This window comes from Semicossyphus pulcher, unplaced genomic scaffold (assembly GCF_022749685.1).
Source record: "Semicossyphus pulcher isolate SPU_LCO1_2020_fin unplaced genomic scaffold, fSemPul1.0.p SCAF_6, whole genome shotgun sequence".
In the NCBI taxonomy this organism is placed as follows: domain Eukaryota; kingdom Metazoa; phylum Chordata; class Actinopteri; order Labriformes; family Labridae; genus Semicossyphus; species Semicossyphus pulcher.
The window spans coordinates 1,556,683-1,577,928 of NW_027211737.1; the positions used below are offsets into that span (position 1 = coordinate 1,556,683).

At 41.4% G+C, this 21,246-nt stretch overlaps 1 protein-coding gene across 1 annotated transcript in view; it reads right to left on the reverse strand.

The window, feature by feature from the left end:
• The window catches only part of arid3c (AT rich interactive domain 3C (BRIGHT-like)), a 62,869-nt gene that overhangs the window by 40,625 nt on the left and 998 nt on the right, over positions 1–21,246 (reverse strand). The gene's annotated exons all lie outside the window — the stretch shown is intronic.

Below are 21,246 nucleotides of genomic sequence, written 5' to 3' on the forward strand. Positions count from 1 at the left end.
GTGTCATTATTGTTCATGAATGGTTTGCTTCAGTATTGTTAATAAGCGATTTGTGTCATTATTGTTCATGAGCGGTTTGTGTCATTATTGTTCATGAGCTGTTTGCGTCAGTATTGTTAATAAGCGATTTGTGTCATTATTGTTCGTGAGCGGTTTGTGTCATTATTGTTATTAATTGGTTTGTGTCATTATTGTTCATGAGCGGTTTGTGTCATTATTGTTATTAATTGGTTTGTGTCATTATTGTTCATGAGCGGTTTGTGTCATCATTGTTATTAAGCGGTTTGTGTCATTATTGTTCATGAGCGGTTTGTGTCATTATTGTTCATGAGCGGTTTGTGTCATTATTGTTCATGAGCGGTTTGTGTCATTATTGTTCATGAGCGGTTTGCTTCAGTATCGTTAATAAGCGATTTGTGTCATCATTGTTCATGAGCGGTTTGTGTCATTATTGTTATTAAGCGGTTTATGTCATTATTGTTCATGAGCGGTTTGTGTCATTATTGTTCATGAGCGGTTTGTTCATGAGCTGTTTGCTTCAGTACTGTTAATAAGCGGTTTGTGTCATTATTGTTCATGAGCGGTTTGTGTCATTATTGTTCAGAGGCGGTTTGTTTCATCATTGTTCATGAGCGGTTTGTGTCATTGTTATTAAGCGGTTTATGTCATTATTGTTCATGAGCGGTTTGCTTTAGTATTGTTAATAAGCGGTTTGTGTCATTATTGTTCATGAGCGGTTTGTGTCATCATTTTTATTAAGCGGTTTGTGTCATTATTGTTCATGAGTGGTTTGCTTCAGCATTGTTATTAAGCGGTTTGTGTCATTATTGTTCATGAGTGGTTTGTGTCATTATTGTTCATGAGCGGTTTGCTTCAGTATTGTTAATAAGCGGTTTGTGTCATTATTGTTCATGAGCGGTTTATGTCATTATTGTTCATGAGCGGTTTGTGTCATTATTGTTATTAAGTGGTTTATGTCATTATTGTTCATGAGCGGTTTGTGTCATTATTGTTCATGAGCTGTTTGCTTCAGTATTGTTAATAAGCGATTTGTGTCATTGTTCATGAGCGGTTTGTGTCATTATTGTTATTAAGTGGTTTATGTCATTATTGTTCATGAGCGGTTTGTGTCATTATTGTTCATGAGCTGTTTGCTTCAGTACTGTTAATAAGCGGTTTGTGTCATTGTTGTTCATGAGCGGTTTGTGTCATCATTGTTATTAAGCGGTTTGTGTCATTATTGTTCATGAGTGGTTTGCTTCAGTATTGTTAATAAGCGGTTTGTGTCATTATTGTTCATGAGCGGTTTGTGTCATTATTGTTCATGAGCGGTTTGCTTCAGTATTGTTCATGAGCGGTTTGTGTCATTATTGTTCATGAGCGGTTTGCTTCAGTATTGTTCATGAGCGGTTTGTGTCATTATTGTTCATTAGCAGTTTGCTTCAGTATTGTTAATAAGCGGTTTGTGTCATTATTGTTCATGAGCAGTTTGTGTCATTATTGTTCATGAGTGTGTTGTGTTATTATTGTTCATGAGCGGTTTGTGTCATCACCAATACTTTACCTTCAAACTTAACGTTTTCCTCAAATTAACCTTAACCGTAAATAAACAAACAAATAATAAATAATCTAATTATGGCTCCAACAATTACATTAGCATTTATTGTTTTAATAGAATATAAAATAATGAACATATTAACCAGTTTGCCATTAATTAAAGCTCACTGTGTAGCTCACACTGTGTCCTGACGGTGGCTCCAGAGTAAAGATCCTCTGCTCATTAAAATAAAAGGGTTCATCCTCTGTGCATGAATGTGCTGTGTGCTTAATGAGGAAAGGTAAGGACATGATTCCTCCTTTAATAAACAGTTTACTTTATATACAACTAGCTGTAAAATAAGTATTAAGATCTGATGACACTAACAGAGTTACAGCTTATTTATCCTTTAAATATGATTAAATATTTCTAATAAAAGCTGCGGCTCAAATACTGACCAGCAGGACAACATGAAGGCCAGTTTCAAATTAACAAAAATATAAGAAAGAGAGTCGATCTAAAAGCGAATGATACAAAAATCCTCACAGAGTCGGACCCGACTTGTGACTGCTGACTGACAAAGAGACCTGTCAGCTGTGGTCACTTCATTGATGGCTGACTCTCTTTACATCATGGATTCATAGATTATGTGGCATGTAGTGTAAAGTGCTTTCAGACGTGTTAAATAAGTGCAGTCCATTTACCTTCTAAAAGACTCTAGGTATTATTCTACACGTGTGGTTTATACTCACTGATGGAAAGACGGCAGCATGTCCCTCACACACTGTGTCTGTTTCTTCATAAATCATATGAAACTGATAAAGTGGTGCAACGAAGCATCAAAGAGACTCAAGCTGAGCAGCCAAGGCAGCTGTGCTCACACACACGTACTTTGAGCTAAATGCTAACTTCAGCGTGCTAACATGTTTCCCTGCTTTCATCCTACAGATGGTACAGAGCCTGAATGTAAACCTGTGTCTACATTCATATAACTCAGTGTTTGATGTTTTCTGACCAACACACACACACTGTGTCATATCACACATGGCTCATCACAAACAGGCTCATTTTCACAGTCAGCTCGCCCTCAGAGGTGTCCTGTGAACAGGGCGTTCCTGAGGTTAACATGTTCTCTGTAATAAATGATTGACTCTTTAATAGAACACTTTCTGTGATGCCTCATGTTCCTGCTGACGCTCACTGACCTCTGAGTCTGATCAGATTCTCACGGAGCCTCTGAGCTCTGAGATAAACCTGCAGCTGACGTGTTAATCAGTGCCAGACGTCTGATGCTTTAAAAAGCTAAACATGAAGCATGTGAGTCTGCAGGTCATCACACCTGAGCTCATGTTAGTTTATCAGGACTCAAAGATCGGGGCGTGGCACAGAGGTCGGTTTACACAGAGATCTCTGAACCAACAGAGCTGAATGAAGAAGATCTCATATTAATGAAATCCTTAAACCAGACACACAGTTTGAGTTCCATTTAGACGACCACTGAAGGGCTATTATTATAGCCAAGGACGACAGTGACCTTGACCTTTGTCCACTCCTGTTGTATCAGTTCATCACTTGATGTATGTGATAAATCCAAATATATTCCCCCCTCAGATATTATGTTCCGCATAAAAACCGAGCTGTGAGGGTTGGAACTGACCATTACATACGGTGGCAACAAGGGCAATCACGCTGCAATGGCCCAAACGGTTTCCATTGGAAGAAACAGGCTGCAAATTCAGAAACAGGAGACGACAGAAACGCGCTGCAAATGAAAAAAATGTGCGTCAAAAAGCTGAAACAAATACATTGACATCAAACGCACTGCAAATACAGAAACAAAGTCCGAGACACACAAATCCAGGCGACACAACGGACATGCTCCAGACCTGTAGGGGGCGCTCAGTGTGACAGGTTTATTATTAACAGGACAGAGAGGGAGACGAGACAGTGGATTTATTAATTATCAGACTTTGTACTGTTAGACGCTGCTGGAGTGGAGTGTCTCTGTTGTTCATGTGTGACTGACTGCTGTGCAGAAACACAACTTTTAACATGAGCAAAGAAATCACAGCTCCTGATCAACTGATCCCTTTGCTAAAGTGACCGCTGCTGAGTGTAGCTTCTGTTAGCCGTGCAGCTAGCACTGGATGACTGCCCCAAAAATTGACGCCCGTCATCCCTCTCACTCATCTTCCCCTACCGCGGCAGAGTCCAGGTTAGCCTCACTGTAACTAGCCTGGCTATTGTAATGTTAACGTTAATCTCCCTCCTCAAAACTCCACCATCATTCCCCACTACGTCGCACCCCGGGCCTGACAACTCCGAACTCCCGTCCGAAGCTCCTGTGCCAGTTTGCGGAGTGAACACTAAGACACCCCATTGCTCAGAGCCCCACACCGGGCAGAGTCAGCTGATAGTATGGCTAGCTGCATGGCTAACTTAGTATTGTCTCTTCTCAGAATCAGAATCAGAATCAGGTTTGTTGCCAAGTAGGTTTACACATACAAGGAATTTGTTTGTTTGGTGCAGAACAATTAACACAGAACTAGAGTAAAATTAAGTAAAAGACTTAAATAGAATAAGATTAAAAAAAATAGGCAGTAAGAATAAAAATATAAAAAGCAATATGTATAATACAAATAGTACAAAATATGTACAACAGGTGTGATTAAAAACTGTACAGGTGTGCAGGATATTGAACCGTGCAAAGAGCTTACAGTATTAATTTAAAAATAGTGCAGCGTATAGACAATATAAGTCCAGTGTGCATTAATGTAACGCATGGTCTGAATTACAGACTTAACACTCATTAAGTGTTAAGTGACTGAGGGGCTGGATGAGAGTCCATGTTACATGGGGGGGTGGGGTGGGGTCGGGGCCTTGTTGACAAGGCTGGCAGCAGAGGGGAAGAAACTGTTCTTGTGTCGGGAGGTTTTGGTCATCTTGGATTCTTTTAATATACTCTGTATCTGTTGAACGTTTTATGTTTTTTTCATTTGCAGCGTGTTCCTGTTGCATGTGTTTTGGACTTCTGCATGTGTCTCTGAATTTGCAGCCTGTTTCTTCTAATGGAAACCGTTTGGGCCGTTGCAGCGTGGTTGCACTTGTCGGCCACCTTGATGACATGACTTCAGACAACATCACAGCACTGATAACGGGGAAAATGATATTCTTTCTAACACTAATAGACCTAAAACATCAGTTCTCCTTGATCTTATGATGTACCATAAAATACTGGTTTACAGACAGGAAGTGTGGGCGGGATTATCTGTCACACTCCTCAGCTGGTTCAGAGGCTGTGTTGTTTCCATGGTAACTTTGAATCTGAGTGGATCACCACGACATGTGAAGTCCCTCAGGGTTTGATTCCTGGCCCACTATAATTCAGCCTGTACGTGTTGGTCAAATCATTCAAGATAACAGCTATGACTGTCAGAGCTCTGCAGCAACACTCGGGTTTATTTAGCTCTGTCACAGAGAGATTGAGCTGCTCCAGAACCACTGTGTTTATTTACTGTATGTTTCTGTATGTGTATCTGGTTTTGGACATGGGAGTGAATGTTATTGATCAGCTTCATTCAGGAGCTTTAAAGATGAAAACTCATTTGCATTTTATCATCTGACTGAAACAGAGAGTTCAGACAGGGACAGGGTGGACTCTGTAATGATGTCTGGTCTTTAACACACAAACACCACTAAACAACTCCACTTAGATCTTTATACCTCCTTCATTTTCATGCAGAACAGACTTAAAGTCAGCAGGTTCATAAATCATTCAGTAATCTTGGACTCTTTTCTAATGTTGATCTTTAGACCCAGTCAGCTGGTAGAACCTCAGAAGCAGACCGGTTGAAGCTGCTTGCTAACTGAAGCAGCCTCCTGTTTTCCTGTGTCCTTTTTAAACGTGGTTCTGAGGCTTCTCTTTCCCCTGTGGAGCTCTTTGTCTCTGTGTTTGACATTAAGCACGCCTGCCATGTGATAATGTTCCTCCATGTTTATTCTCAGCCTCAGGTCCACCTGATGACACCTGAAGCTCCTCCTGAATGCACGTCTCACATGTTTACAGCCTTCATGTATCATCTGTTTATTTTGTGTTTGATCTGTTCCAAACACAGAACCTGTTTCCTGTCTGTGCATCCTGAGAGAGGGATCCTCCTTCTCAGCTCCCTGACATTATTATTTTTAATGACATATTATTTACAGAGGATGCTCCTTTGGTAGTTGACTTTAAAACATGAAGTTATTTTCTCACCTGACAGGTCGAATGAAGTCCAACAGCCACAGGAGATGAGGGACCATGAAAGAGAGAGACAGACAGGTTCAGAGTTTTAGATTTCTGCATCAACGTTATTTTTTACAGTGTAACTTTACTGTGAACACATGAAAGAAGAAGTCCTGTGGCGACACGTCACACAGACCCGATGAACTGAATCACACACGTTCACACTGCTGACGGTGTGTGTGTGTGTGTGTGTGTGTGTGTGTGTGTGTGTGTGTGTAAACAGTCACACACGACTACATACACTGGCTTTATAATCCAACATGTTCTCCATTGACACAAAGTGTGGGACAGACGAGTATGAATGTTTAGCTTCAGTTCCTCTCACATGATGAGTCAGTGGCGCTGCTCGTTCACACCTGAGACCACGGACATGTCACTGTGATGAGCCTGTTCACACCCACTGACTGTCTGCTTCTGTCTTTAAAACCAGCATCTCAGAACTGTGTGTGTGTGTGTGTGTGTGTGTGTGTGTGTGTGTAATGTTTAACAGTGTATCTGGTTGGTTTAATGTACACTAATAAAATGTGACTTCATTTAATGAACGCTGTGCTGAGGACACTTTGACCTCTGCCCTCATTAACTTTAATCATACACACACACATGCACAAACGCACACACACAAACAGGTGTGTATGTGTGCACAGAGAAGCTGCAGCTCTCCGTCTCTACACTATAAACATGAGCAGCCCTCAGCTTCAACAGGTGACTCTGGAGGTTCACCTGTAGTGTCACTTTGTACACGCGTTGCTCTGATGTCAGGTTAGCTATTATAAACATGCAACATCCTGTCATACTTTCAAAATAAAGCTGCAAAGTTAGCAGTTATGAAGCAGCAACATTCAGCAACAGTTTCCTGACAAACATTCAAACATTAGATCCTGAGGTTACTCTAACTAACTATTGAAGGATCATCACACGATGTTCTGAATATCATCACGGCTGTGATTCGGCCGTAGTGGATGATATATAACATTTTATAGAGTGATAGAAGCTGTGAAAAGTGGTCAACAGTAATAATTAACGACAGATTAGTTTTTGCTCCACCAACTTGAAACTGGAGCCAAACGTTCTCCACCGTCTGCAGGTGAGCACAGATCAGCTGTTTTTATCATGAATTTATCTGTGTCTTGTAATTTATCATCAACCAGTGAAATCAGAGTCTGCTGTGTGACTCAGAGGAACCAGCCTGATCTGTGTAAGTCTGCTGTTATGTTAATGAACCGTATTCAGAACACCTGGCTGAGGCGGAGGGACACACAGAGTGATGTGGTTCTCTACTCATGGAGGCTTTAAGGTCAGTCTGTCCTCAGAGTCGTGACACGAAGCGTTTCACTGTGACAGAGAGTTTAGATGTCTGCTCTGAAACAAGATGAAGAAGTGAAGCTACACTGTCTGAGGTCAGACAGAGGACGGAGGAGGACAGAGGAGGACGGAGGAGGACGGAGGATGGAGGAGGACGGAGGACAGAGGAGGATGAAGGACAGAGTAGGATGGAGGAGGACGGAGGACAGAGGAGGATGGAGGAAGACAGAGGAGGACGGATGAAAGAGGAGGATGGAGGAGAACGGAGGACAGAGGACAGAGGAGGACGGAGGAGGACACCCCCCCGCCCACATTTAACCTCCACCACTGCCCCACATGCTTGTCTACCAGCACCACTACTCCATCAGACCCCCCCTCCATCAATCCCAGTCAATAAACCAGCAGAGCCATCATGACCAGTACGATGACACTGCTGGTACCAGATGTTTTCATGTGTCTGTATTCAGACTGACTCAGGATCAGAGCTCTAAGTAAAGCTGCTGCTCATCACATGGAGCCCTCTTCATATCATCAACACACACAGCTAACACTACATACACTTTATAACAGAACGCTACACTAATATTTTAATGAAGAGCACATTAACATATTATATTACTGAGACTAATACTAAGCTAAAGTTAGCGACAGCTCAACTCTCAAAACTAAAAACTCCACCGCAGAAAAACTGCTTCATTTCCTGTTTGTACTGGTTTATATTTCAGAGGAGGAGACCTGTGGATCATTCAGCTCCCTGATTTTAATTATCTGTCGATGTTAGCAGTGAGCAGTGTTAGCAGTTAGCGGTTAGCAGTATTAGCGGTGTGTCTGAGATTATCAGCATTTTATTTTGGAGGTGCTGCAGACTCAGCGTGGCAGCAGCAAGTGTCAAACAGCCAACAGGAGAAACTGTGTGTGTGTGTGTGTGTGTGGTCATAGAACATGTTAGAACAGCCTCGTAGCTCGTCGCTGTCTTTATCCACCTTATTCTTATGGGCGCTCTTGTAGATAGAATTATGGGTACAACTTCGAGTGCGATAGGGGAAGTAGTAGTAAGCTAGTTACTGTCGGCTCATAGACCACAGCGGTTCTTTCCAAGTAAGTGAATACAACTCTAATTTTTCTTTAAACGAATGAACTGGTTTTACTAAAATGTCTTTGCAGAGCTTGGGCACCTGTTGTGCGGTTCGTGGGTGTACAACCAGATGAAGCTAAATCTGTGGCTTGATGACCTGCGCCTTGCCAACGACCTGAACAAGTTTTACTGTCGCTTTGATAGACAATGGGACAGTCCTGATACATTCCTCCGTGACTCCACAGAACAACTACAGCTTATCACCTCCACCTCCCCCAGCACCTCAACGGCCCCCTCTGTCATGGAGAGAGATGTTAACAGGATTTTTAAGAGACAGAACCCCCGCAAAGCAGCCGGACCAGACTCTGTACACCCTGAAGCACTGTGCCGATCAGCTGTCTCTGGTGTTCACAGACATCTTCACTGCCCCACTCCACCTGCAGGTGGATCACAGACTTCCTGTCCGACAGGAGGCAACACGTGAAGCTGGGGAAACATGTCTCTGACGCCAGGACCATCAGCACCGGCTCCTCTCAAGGCTGCGTTCTTTCCCCTCTGCTCTTCTCCCTGTACACCAACAGCTGCACCTCCAGTCATCAGTCTGTCAAGCTCCTGAAGTTCGCGGACGACACCACCCTCATTGGACTCATCTCTGGTGGGGACGAGTCTGCCTACAGGTGGGAGATTGACCACCTGGTGACCTGGTGTGGTGATAACAACCTGGAGCTTAATGCTCTGAAGACAGTGGAGATAGTTGTGGACTTTAGAAAGACAGCAACCACACCCGCCCCCATCACCATCAGCTGCAGCGCATCATCCACTCTGCAGAGAGGGTGATCAGCTGCAATCTGCCATCTCTTCATGACCTGTTCACCTCCAGCACCCTGAGGCGTGCAGGTATGATTGTGGCTGACCCCTCTCACCCCGGTCACAGTCTCTCTGAGACCCTCCCCTCTGGTAAGAAGCTGTGCTCCATGATGACCAAAACCTCCACACACAGGAACAGTTTCTTCCCCTCTGCTGCCAGCCTCGTCAACATGGCCTCTCATCCAGCCCCTCAGTCACTCAACAGCTCACAAATGTTAAGACTCTAATTCAGACTTTGCACTTTGCACTAATATCCTGCACACCTGTACAGTTTTTAATCACACCTGTTGTACATATTTTGTATTTTACGTATTGCTTTTTATATTTTTATTATTATTGCCTTATTTTATTTTATTTACTTATTTTTATTCTAGTTCTGTGTTCATTGTTCTGCACCAAAACGACCAAAGCAAAGTCCTTGTATGTGTAAACCTACTTGGCAACAAACCTGATTCTGAAGTTCCTGTGACCAGAGGTACAGTTTCCATCACCTACCTTCAGATGAGGAAGCCAAAAGGATGTGGCTGAAAAACCTAAACTTAAAGAGACCACGTTTTAAGTGTGCTCATTTCATTTCATTTTCGTTTTTTACCTTCCACAGTATTGCAGCTGTGTGGCTGCAAGATCGGCCTGGTCCTGCGACACACGAGCACCCAGCTGTTTGTATTTCACCTGACGCTGAAACTAAAACCCTCACCCGGTGATGTGGGACTTTCAGGCTCTGGCCAGGCTCTATGTCTGCTTTGAGATACACAAGTTTGTGTCCCTCCTCCTTTAACAAAACGCGACCAACCTTGTTGCTGTGTACTGGTACGCCTTTTCTGATTGTTCATAGATTCACTGGCTGTAGCAATGGAGTCAATGAAGTAGCTACATATGCTAGTGTACGTTATCTGAGGCCACTTCTTAATGTCGTACTCCCATCCCTCGATAGTAGAAGGCAGCAATACGATAATATAATCCCTTTTGAGGTATAAAAGATTGTGTTCCCACATGTTTTATTTCCCGATCGCTCAGAAAAGAGGCTTAGCGTGGCGGTCCTGGTTCAGTGACAGGCAGAAGCCGCGCCTATAATTCACGCAAAGGATCATGGGGGCTAGGAATAAGGTGGTTATCCACCTTATTATAATATATATATATATATATATACATATTAATAGATTGATGAAGGTGTTCATTCAGCTGGTGAGCTACAGCCACTGAATCTCTGCTGTCTGACACTCGCTACAGAGCATCAGACAAACACAGATTATCACGACGAAGCTGTCTTATTCAGACTGTTCTAGGTTTAAATCAGCAGGTCTGTTCAGAGGAGGAGACTCCACATGAATGCTGAAGGATTCAGAGACTCTGTTTACAGTCTGTCTGTCCTCCTGTAGCTCTGTGAACAGTGATGCTGATAACACACTAACATCAGCTTCTGCCTGCACAGCATGGGCTTTTGTTCACCCAGACACTCTGCAGCTGCACACTGACTTCCTCATACCTATTTCATTTATTCAGAAGCATAAGGGCACGTCTTTCGGGTTTCTAATGTTTGTAGACAGACAGACAGAGAGAGACAGACAGATGAGGAGCCTTCATTCAGTCAGGGTTAAAAAGGATGAGTGTAGAGAAGTGTTAGGTATCTACTGGTTCACATCAAGTCAAGGCTTAACCCTCCTATTATCCTCAAATAAACTAACACATTTTACCCTTGGGGTCAATCTGACCCCAGGGATATTTGCCTCCAGAAAATGATTTACATAAAATTGTTGACCAAGTCTTTGTGTCAGGCACTTTGTTTATTTGTTGAATATATATATAACCCTTTGATAATGAAACCTATCGGTGAGTTGACCTGTTCTCTAGCGCCACCATCAGCCCAAACTTTTAAATTAGAATTAATGTATCTTGAAAAGTTTTCATACAAATGTTCTCAAATTTACTGACAACATTAATGAACACAAGAGTATGAACCCTATTGGTTTTGGTGATGATCTGACCTTTCCTGTAGCGCCACCATCAGGTCAAACTCTCAGTTTTAGAGTAAGTGTATCTTGAAAATCTTTCTTCCAAATCTTTTCTAATTTGGGGTGCACATTCATGACTCTCACAGAATGAATCATATTGATTTCTCATAAACATATTTATTTACTTATTTTTATCTCTTTTTGTTGTAACATATTTGTGGTTAGTCACTATGAAGTCTCACTCACCCCTCCTCTTTTGTTATCCCGGCTTGGGATCGGCAAATTTGTCATCCCAAGTACAATATTTTCAATCGATGGTGTTATGAAGAGCTCTAATGATGACTTGATGTCTTCAACATGGCTGATTGCATATCTGGTGGGGCCTGGAACCATTTTGATAATATAAGTAGCGTTAAGTCTACCCTGCTGTTGAAGTGGGGAAAGGGACCATAATATCTTTCCATTTTTGGAAGGGCTCGTGTCTGCTGGTGGTGGAGAGACAACAGGAGGGACAACACTCTCATTCTCATCAGATGAAAATGCCTCAAAATCCGGGTCCTCCTCAACACAATCCTCTGTCTCAGAATGTCAGAATGCAATGTCCTTGAGGGAATACAACGCCCTCCACACACACACCTTCATGCCCATGGTGCGGGAAAGTTCTCGTGAGAATATTGTTTCCCCCTCCCCCATGTTATGTTAGAACCAAAAATGGAAAATTATGGTCCCTCTTCTCACTTCAACAACAAGGTAGACGTGCTGCTCAGAGTGTGTCCCACCAGACACACAGTCAGCCATGTTGAAGACATAAAGTCATTATTCGAGCTCTTCATATAACCATCAACTGAAAATATTGTACTTGAGATGATAATTTGAGAGGGGTATGTGTAGTTGGAAAGACTTGGATGTGATCAACTCGCAAGCCTACATTGGCTTCCTCATTTTGGCAGGAGTTCACAAGTGAAGTTGTTTCCCACATGCCCACACCACGAGAAGTATTCTGGTGGGAATAGTTTTTTTCCCCACCCCCCTGTTGTGTATCAACTCAAAAGTATCAACTCTGCACCTGCAGGTGTGGGGATGTTAGGTCACACACACAGACAGACAAGTTTTACACAGCTAAAACAGCTTGGGGTCAAATTGACCCCAGAGGTACACCAATGCGTGCAATATGTGTTCAGCACATTGAAAAAATATCATCATGATAATTTTATGCATTATCAGTTGTCCCCATCAAATTAGGAAAAGTCATGAAATATGAAGCAAAAAAAAAAAGTCAACTATTATTTTTTGAATGATAAACATTGAATGGGGTCAAATTGACCCCAAGGATAACAGGAGGGTTAAGCCGCTTTCCCACTGGTCAAAAAACCCACTAACACCCGGCTTTTTTGCTTCGTGGGAAAGGTTACAATTGGCATTCAGACCTGGGTTAAATGACTCTGCAGCAGACCTGGGAAATTATCGCCTCGGCTCCATCCCCAAAAAGCGGCTGGCCCGGACGGGGTGTGTCCTAGGATGCTAAAGGCCTGCTCTGCTGAACTCGGGGAGCCCCTTCAGTGTTTGTTCAACCTGAGCCTGCGGCTGGAGAGGGTCCCAGTGCTCTGGAAGACTTCTTGTCTCATCCTTGTCCCCAAAAAGAAAAACCCCAGTGAGCCAGATGACCTTCGGCCGGTTGCACTGACATCACACAAGATGAAGACCATGGATCGGCTGCTGCTCCATCTCCTCAGACCCCAGATGCACCATGCACAAGATCCTCTGCAGTTCGCATACCAGGCGAAAGTGGGCGTGGACGACACAGGGCTCACTCTCACCTGCACAAGGGCAGTGGCATGGTAAGAATCATGTTCTTTGATTTTCCCAGCGCCTTTAATACCATCCAGCCCCTACTCCTGAGAGACAAGCTGACAGAGATGAGGGTGGACTCATCTGCTGAGATGGATTACAGACCACCTGACAGAGAGACCACAGTTCGTCAGGCTGAAAGGCAGCACATCTGACACTGTGGTCAGCAGCACTGGAGCACCTCAGGGGACGGCATACCTGCCAAAACTCCCGATTTGGGCATGAGTCTCCCTCATTTTAACCCACTCTCCTACTTTACTCCAAACTTGTAATTTCTCCTGATTATCTCCGTCTTTCACACTGATACTTACCAACCTCTATGAGGGATATGTGTCATAAGACCTGGCAACCCACCTGGAGGCAGCTTCAAGCATGTACAATTGATGAACACCTCTGACCTTAATGATATTGATGCTATTGATGATGATGACATCGAGGATGTACTTTATGCTGACTAGGATTTTCATGATGATGATGATGATGATGATGATGACTATACTGATCTTGTTGATGTTGCTAATGATGATTATTATTATTTAAAACAAACAAACAAACAAAAAACGCCCTATACACTGCCTGTCAGCACCAGTGCCCGATGGTACTTGAAGCTGTTTTTTTGGCTCTTACTGACTCCGCCCCCTCCTGTCTTGATCGTTGCTTGTGTTGTTTTAACTCTCAGATGTATGTGGCTTTGGACAAAAGCGTCTGCTAAATGAAATTGTAACATTGTGACATTGTGTAACATTGTTCACCCTCTAAAATTCTGCTGTCCCAGTCCTGCTCCACCCACAGACTCAGGAAGTCTTTTGTCCCCCTGGCCATAAGACTGTACAACTCCTCTGGGTGATGGGACGCAAACAACAAAGAAACAGGTGAATTACTCCAGGACCTAAAGCATTATTACACTTCAATGCTCACTTATTATGATTATTAAATCACTTATTGTGATTATCCATCTATCTATCTATCTATCTATCTATCTATCTATCTATCTATCTATCTATCCATCCATCCATCCATCCATCCATCCATCTATCTATCTATCTATCTATCTATCTATCTATCTATCTATCTATCTATCTATCTATCTATCTATCTATCTAAGACAGGAGTTCACAACAACTACACAACATTAACAAAAACACAACTCAACTACAGCATCAACACACTACACACAGGGACACACACTGGGACACAGGGACACACTACACACAGGGACACACACAGGGACACAGCACACACAGGGACACACACAAGGACACACAACACACAGGGACACACACAGGGACACAGCACACACAGGTACACACAACACACCGGGGCTACACAGGGACACAGCACACACAGGGACACACAACACACCGGGGCCACACAGGGACACAGCACACACAGGGACACACACAGGGACACACAGGAAGCTGTCTGTCTACACAGCATGAGAGGATCTGATGTCTACATGATGATATTTCATGTTCAAAAGTTAAACTGTTCTAAACTAAGGTGAAGTCACCTCATCTGACTAACATGACAAACATCTGCTGACGAATTAAAATCAGTGATTGTGACTGATCTGTTACCATGGTTTCATGAGGACAATGAAGATGTATCTGCTAAAGCAACACAGAAAGTCAGACTCTGTATTACTATAAAGTCTGACCAAGTTTTATATTATAATAAAACAAGGTGTAAATCTTACAGCAGCCGGACCTACAGAGTCACCCTCTGAAGCCGTGGGCTGCTGTGTGTGTGATGAGTGACACTGAGAGAAGGTTGACAGTAAACAGCCGTTATCAGCTGTAATCCTACTGTAACAGTTTAACCACTTAAATACTGGCATACTGTCAATACGAGAAACAAGTGTAATGGGTCAAAGTTCATACTCTGACCTGCAAGTTATACCTGCACACCTCTTTCACACACAGCACCCTTACTGAACACACACACACACACACACACACACACACACACACACACACACACACACAATCAGTCACAGTGTAGTGGCTTAGTTATCTCTGACCTGCTTTAATCGCTCTGATGACTCACTTCCTGTTTATATCACACACAATCACAGCTGTACTAAAGAGAGGAGGCTTTACTTTGATTACTCTGAAATTATATTCTGTCCATGAACTGGATAGTTTCTGTGTGCTTAAGAGAATCCGACTAAAGATTAAATCATAAATGACACAATCCTCCTCACGACTGACTCTGCTGCTGCTGATGGACAGGGTTATGGTCCTTCATCTTCCTCTGTATTATTCGTCAGATAGTCTCTCCCTGAAGGAGGCCCCTGTCCCCTAACATCCACCCTCTCTCGGTCACAAGATCATTTTCCTGCTGACCCCTCCCTCTCAGAGTAAACGGGTCTCTGTCTGCTTTTTTCCAACAAGGTCAGTATTGATTCTAGTTCCCGTGTGAGCGGCTGCAGCATTTTTTCCTCCTGCGTGTCTGTGTCAGCAGGTAAAACATTAAGACCACAAACCTGGACTCATTTCACCGTCGTAGCTCAGTGACCCCCTTATTTCCCCCCGGCCCCCCGCTGAGCTGCTCATAAATTAAAGCTGCTCTACTCCCTCCACTCGAACGACGTGTTGTCCCTGAATGCAGCGACACGCAGAAAGGAAGAGCCATTGTCTCCTGTCCTAACACGCAGGAGTCACACACACACACACACTTTCATAAATCACACACACACATCATCAATCTACACACACACACACACACGCACGCACACAAACACACACACACACACACACACATCATAAATCTACACACACACACACACATCATAATTCTACACACACACACACACACACACACACACACATCATAATTCTACACACACACACACAGGCACACACACACACACATCATAATTCTACACACACACACACACACACACACACGCACACACACACACACACACACACACCATAAATCACACACACACACATCATCAATCTACACACACACACACACACACACACACACACACACACATCATAAATCACACACACACATCATCAATCTACACACACACACGCACACACGCACACACACACACACACACATAATAAATCTACACACTCACATCATAAATCTACACACACACACACACACACACACACACACACACACATCATGAATCTACACACACACACACACACACACACACACATCATAATTCTACACACACACACACACACACACACACACGCATACACACACACATCATGATACTACACTCACATCATAAATCTACACACACATACACACACACACACACATCATGAATCTACACACACACACACACACACATCATAATTCTACACACACACACACACAGGCACACACACACACACACATCATGAATCTACACTCACACACACACACACACACACACACACATACACACACACATCATGATACTACACACACATCATAAATCTACACACACATCATGAATCTACACACACACACTCACATCATAAATCTACACACACACACACACATACACACACATCATGAATCTACACACACACACACACACAGGCACACACACACACACACACACATCATAATTCTACACACACACACACACACAGGCACACACACACACACACACACACACACACACACACACACACACACACATCATAAATCTACACACACACATCATGAACACATCCAATGACAGTAGAGAAGCGATCATGAGTTACTGTACTGTGGCTTCACCTTAGCAGGTGAACTGTGGCATCACCTGAACAGGTACACTGTGGCATCACCTGAACAGGTACACTGTGGCATCACTTGAGCAGGCACACTGTGGCATCACCTGAACAGGTACACACACAGGTACAGGTCAAGAAGCTTCCAAGTGGCAGAGCGCCGGGTAAAGATGTGATTCTGTAATTCAGGTCTGTATGTGCGGGGGAAGTAATGAGTCTTCGAACTGAACATTTGACCAACTTTGTTTTTATCAGCCTGAAGATGTTATAGGAAACCCTGATCAGTGTTTCCTGTTACAGTCATTGTTTTCCTTTAGAATCAAATGCTCTGTTCGAAATCGGATATATATACTACATACTACATACTACATACTGCATACTGCATACTGCGTTCGGTATGTAGTACAAAGCTGTTCAAATTTATTTTGCAGTATGCAACGCCAGGTGTCAGTTTCCGGTTTTGGAAAAGCCCACTAATAGCAAAAAGCTGCTTCTTTAGCTATTGCGCCCCCTTCTGCTCTTATGAATAATTGGAGATTTTCTCTGAATCAGAACGACATCCGGGTATTTTTGGCGTACTGTACATTTTGCTTTTGTTTGCATACTACATACTACATTTTGGCCAAATCAGTACGTACAGCTAGTATAGTATGGCATTTCGAACACAGCAATTGTTTCCTGTTAGAATCGGGAAACACTGATTCTGACTTTCACATATCACCACACAGCAGTGCTTACAAGAACTTTAAATGAACTTATGGACAACGGAAAAATCCAAACAATATTATTTTTTTCAGTGTTGTTCTTTCAGGGGACTTAAACTCACAGCTCCATTAATTCTAAATTTCTGTCTGTACAGTGACTTCAGAGTCTGCATCTCCAACCAGTCTGAAATCATCACACAGCCATTCTCTACTCTGACAAGTTTGGCTGAGCGTGAGACCATCAGACAGACAGGCTGAGACAGAATGCAATCTCTGAACTGTCTAACTGCTGACGTCGATATGTCCTCTGAGAGTGATGGCCGCCTTTTCAGGCTTCAGGTGTATCACTTCCTGCCAACACTAACTTTTCCTGCATTGTTTACAGTCTGACTAGAAACTTCAGCGTGAGGATGGAGTTGGAGTTGAGAGACGACATCTAACAAATTGTTAGCAGTTAGCATGCTAATGTCTGTCTATAGCAGTTAATAAGAAGATGAATCATCATCAGATGAAGCCGATGGAGCCGGATGGTGTTATTGGGGATTGTGTTCCTCTCTTTTGCTCTCTGCATACACCAAAGCCTGCTAATACGTGATTGGTCAATACTACTCAGACAACTGAAACCAGAACACTTCCTGTTGTAAAATCCTGTCTTTTGCTACAGATTCTACATTTTTATGAAGAAAGTTCTGATATTATTTTATAATAAATATATTTAATTCATTTAAATGTAAAATCTGTAAATAGGGATAAAATGTGATCTGTTGTCACTTCTTATTACAGACGAGTGTGTGTGTGTGTGTGTGTGTGTGTGTGTGTGTGTGTGTGTGTGTGTGTGTGTGTGTGTGTGTGTGTGCGTGTGTGTGTGTGTGTGTATGTAAGAGAGTAAGCATGGCAGAGTGTGTGTCAGCACGTGATACTGTTTCTGTGTCTAATAGTTTGGCAGCAAGCCAACTCCCAGCAACACACACACACACACACACACACACACACACACACACACACTGTGAGACAGGGAGATCCCTGTGTTTTTGGATGAGAGCCAGGCTAGAAAACCTGAACAGCTGCCAAAATTATGCAACACCTGTGTGTGCGTGCGTGTGTGTGTGTGTGTGTGTGTGTGTGTGTGTGTGTGTGTGTGTGTGTGTGTGTGTGTGCGTGTGCGTGTGTGTGTGTGAGGACATTCTTTACTGTTTTACAGTCTCATTTCTTTACATTCTGCTGCTCATTAAATCTAAAATAAACTCCAGCTGTCAGTCATTCATCTCTTTGATGATGTTTGACTGTTTCCTTGTTAAAGATCTTCTTTTTATCTTGTTTCACCTCGTTTTCATCTTGTTCTCATCTTGTTTTCATCTCGTTTTCATCTTGTTCTCATCACATTTTTATCTTGTTCTCACCTCGTTTTCATCTTGTTCTCATCTTGTTTTCATCTCGTTTTCATCTTGTTCTCATCTCATTTTTATCTTGTTCTCACCTCGTTTTCATCTTGTTCTTATCTCAATTTCATCTTGCTCTCTCTCATTTTTATCTTGTTCTCACCTCGTTTTCATCTTGTTCTTATATCGTTTTCATCTTGTTCTCATCTCGTTTTAATCTTGTTCTCATCTCGTTTTTATCTTGTTCTCACCTCGTTTTCATCTTGTTCTTATCTTGTTTTCATCTTGCTCACATCTCGTTGTTATCCTGTTCTCACCTCGTTTTCATCTTGTTCTTATCTCGTTTTCACCTTGTTCCTGTCTTTAAAGATGCATGTAGGGCCTCAGTTTGTTTTTCAGTCTGAGCGCGCTCAGTGTGGCACCTCCGCTCAGTCTGCAGAGCAGCCAGAAGTATTTTAGTAGTGGTAGCTTTTATTGTCCCCGAGACTATCACAGCCACACACACACACACAGACACACACACAGGAAGCTGGTCTGCATCAAAATAAAAATATTTTACAGAAAGTGAACTGTCATGTCTGCAGGTGTCACTCTCCTTCAGGTAAACTGTCTCTCCTCCATGAAGCTGCTGTAAAGTGCAACTTAATGTTTCTCTAATGTACATCATGTTAACAGGCCGTAAATACTGTGATTAATTAAACATTACATGGAGCATCACACACACACACACACAGCTGTGTATCAGATGACTGTCATGAACAGCCGACACAAACATAACGTTCACGTTACTTAAACATGAACGCAGCAGATATTAATGATGACAAGCTTTTATTTAAAGGGTTAAAATAATAAACAAAACTTTAGTTGGATTCATCACATCGTCCTGAACCACATCTATTTATTACACCTTTATTTATCTATGGCAGAAACTTCTTTTAACGAGCTGATTAATGTTACCTGACTGAATACATCAATAGTTATATACTTATTAACAAAGCAGTTATAAGTGATGAACACATGAATGTGCTTTATCAGTTATTACAGACACTCAGCTGGCTGCCAAGCGACTTGTTTGTTTTAATGATCTTTAAAGATAAAATGTGTATATTAATGGATGTTTACTGATTGAATCAATGATGCTATTAAGATTCAAACGCAGACGGCTGACCGCTCAGACCGGCCTCACACATTCACAGTGACAGCATCAATGTGAACACATGACTGTCATTATAAAACCATGGAGTCATTATGGTGTCTGATCATACATAAATACAGTTTGATAACACACGCACGCACACACACACACACACACACACACACACACACACACACAGGATACAGTGTGGTATTAAATGTGATGTTAACACTTTACTTGAGTATTTTAATGATTTAATTAATGAAGGATTTATTTTTAATCAGGTGATTTTATGTTATTAGATCACAGTTAATAATGAGTTTATAAAGGTTCATTAACAGTTATTTTATACATTAACTGATATAAATACAGCTGAACTTTATATTTATTTAAATATTATTTAAATCTCTGATTAACTCAAAGCTTCGTGTTTCTATAAAAAACTGTTCTGCTGTCAGAGGCTGATCATTTAACATAACTTAACAGTTTAATGTCACTGAAATTTAATTCATCTCAGTTATTGTATGAAATGATTAATAATTAACTGTGAATGAATCACATGACGTAATTAAATGTTAATCTATTCACTGACTGCTGAGTTAATTAAGATCGAAATGCAGAGCAAACCTCCTTCATTCATTCTCAGTTTATTCTTGTCACTCTTTATAAAGTGTTACCTTTGAATACAATAAGAACTATTATAACTATAATTAAACACTAAACTTTATGTTACTATTATAACTATGATAACTATAATTAAACACTAAACTTTATGTTACTATTATAACTATAATTAAACACTAAACTTTATGTTACTATTATAACTATTATAACTATAATTAAACACTAAACTTTATGTTACTATTATAACTATGATAACTATAATTAAACACTAAACTTTATGTTACTATTATAACTATAATTAAACACTAAACTTTATGTTACTATTATAACTATTATAACTATAATTAAACACTAAACTTTATGTTACTATGATAACTATGATAACTATAATCAAACACTTAACTTTATGTTACTACTATAACTATGATAACTATGATAACTATAATTAAACACTAAACTTTATGTTACTATTATAACTATGATAACTATGATAACTATAATTAATCACTAAACTTTATGTTACTATTATAACTATTATAACTATAATTAAACACTAAACTTAATGTTACTATTATAACTATGATAACTATAATCAAACACTTAACTTTATGTTACTACTATAACTATTATAACTATAATTAAACACTAAACTTTATGTTACTATGATAACTATAATTAAACACTAAACTTTATGTTCCTATTATAACTATAATTAAACGCTATCTTTATGTTACTATTATAACTATAATAACTATTATAACTATGATAATTATGATAACTATAATTAAACACTAAACTTTATGTTACTAT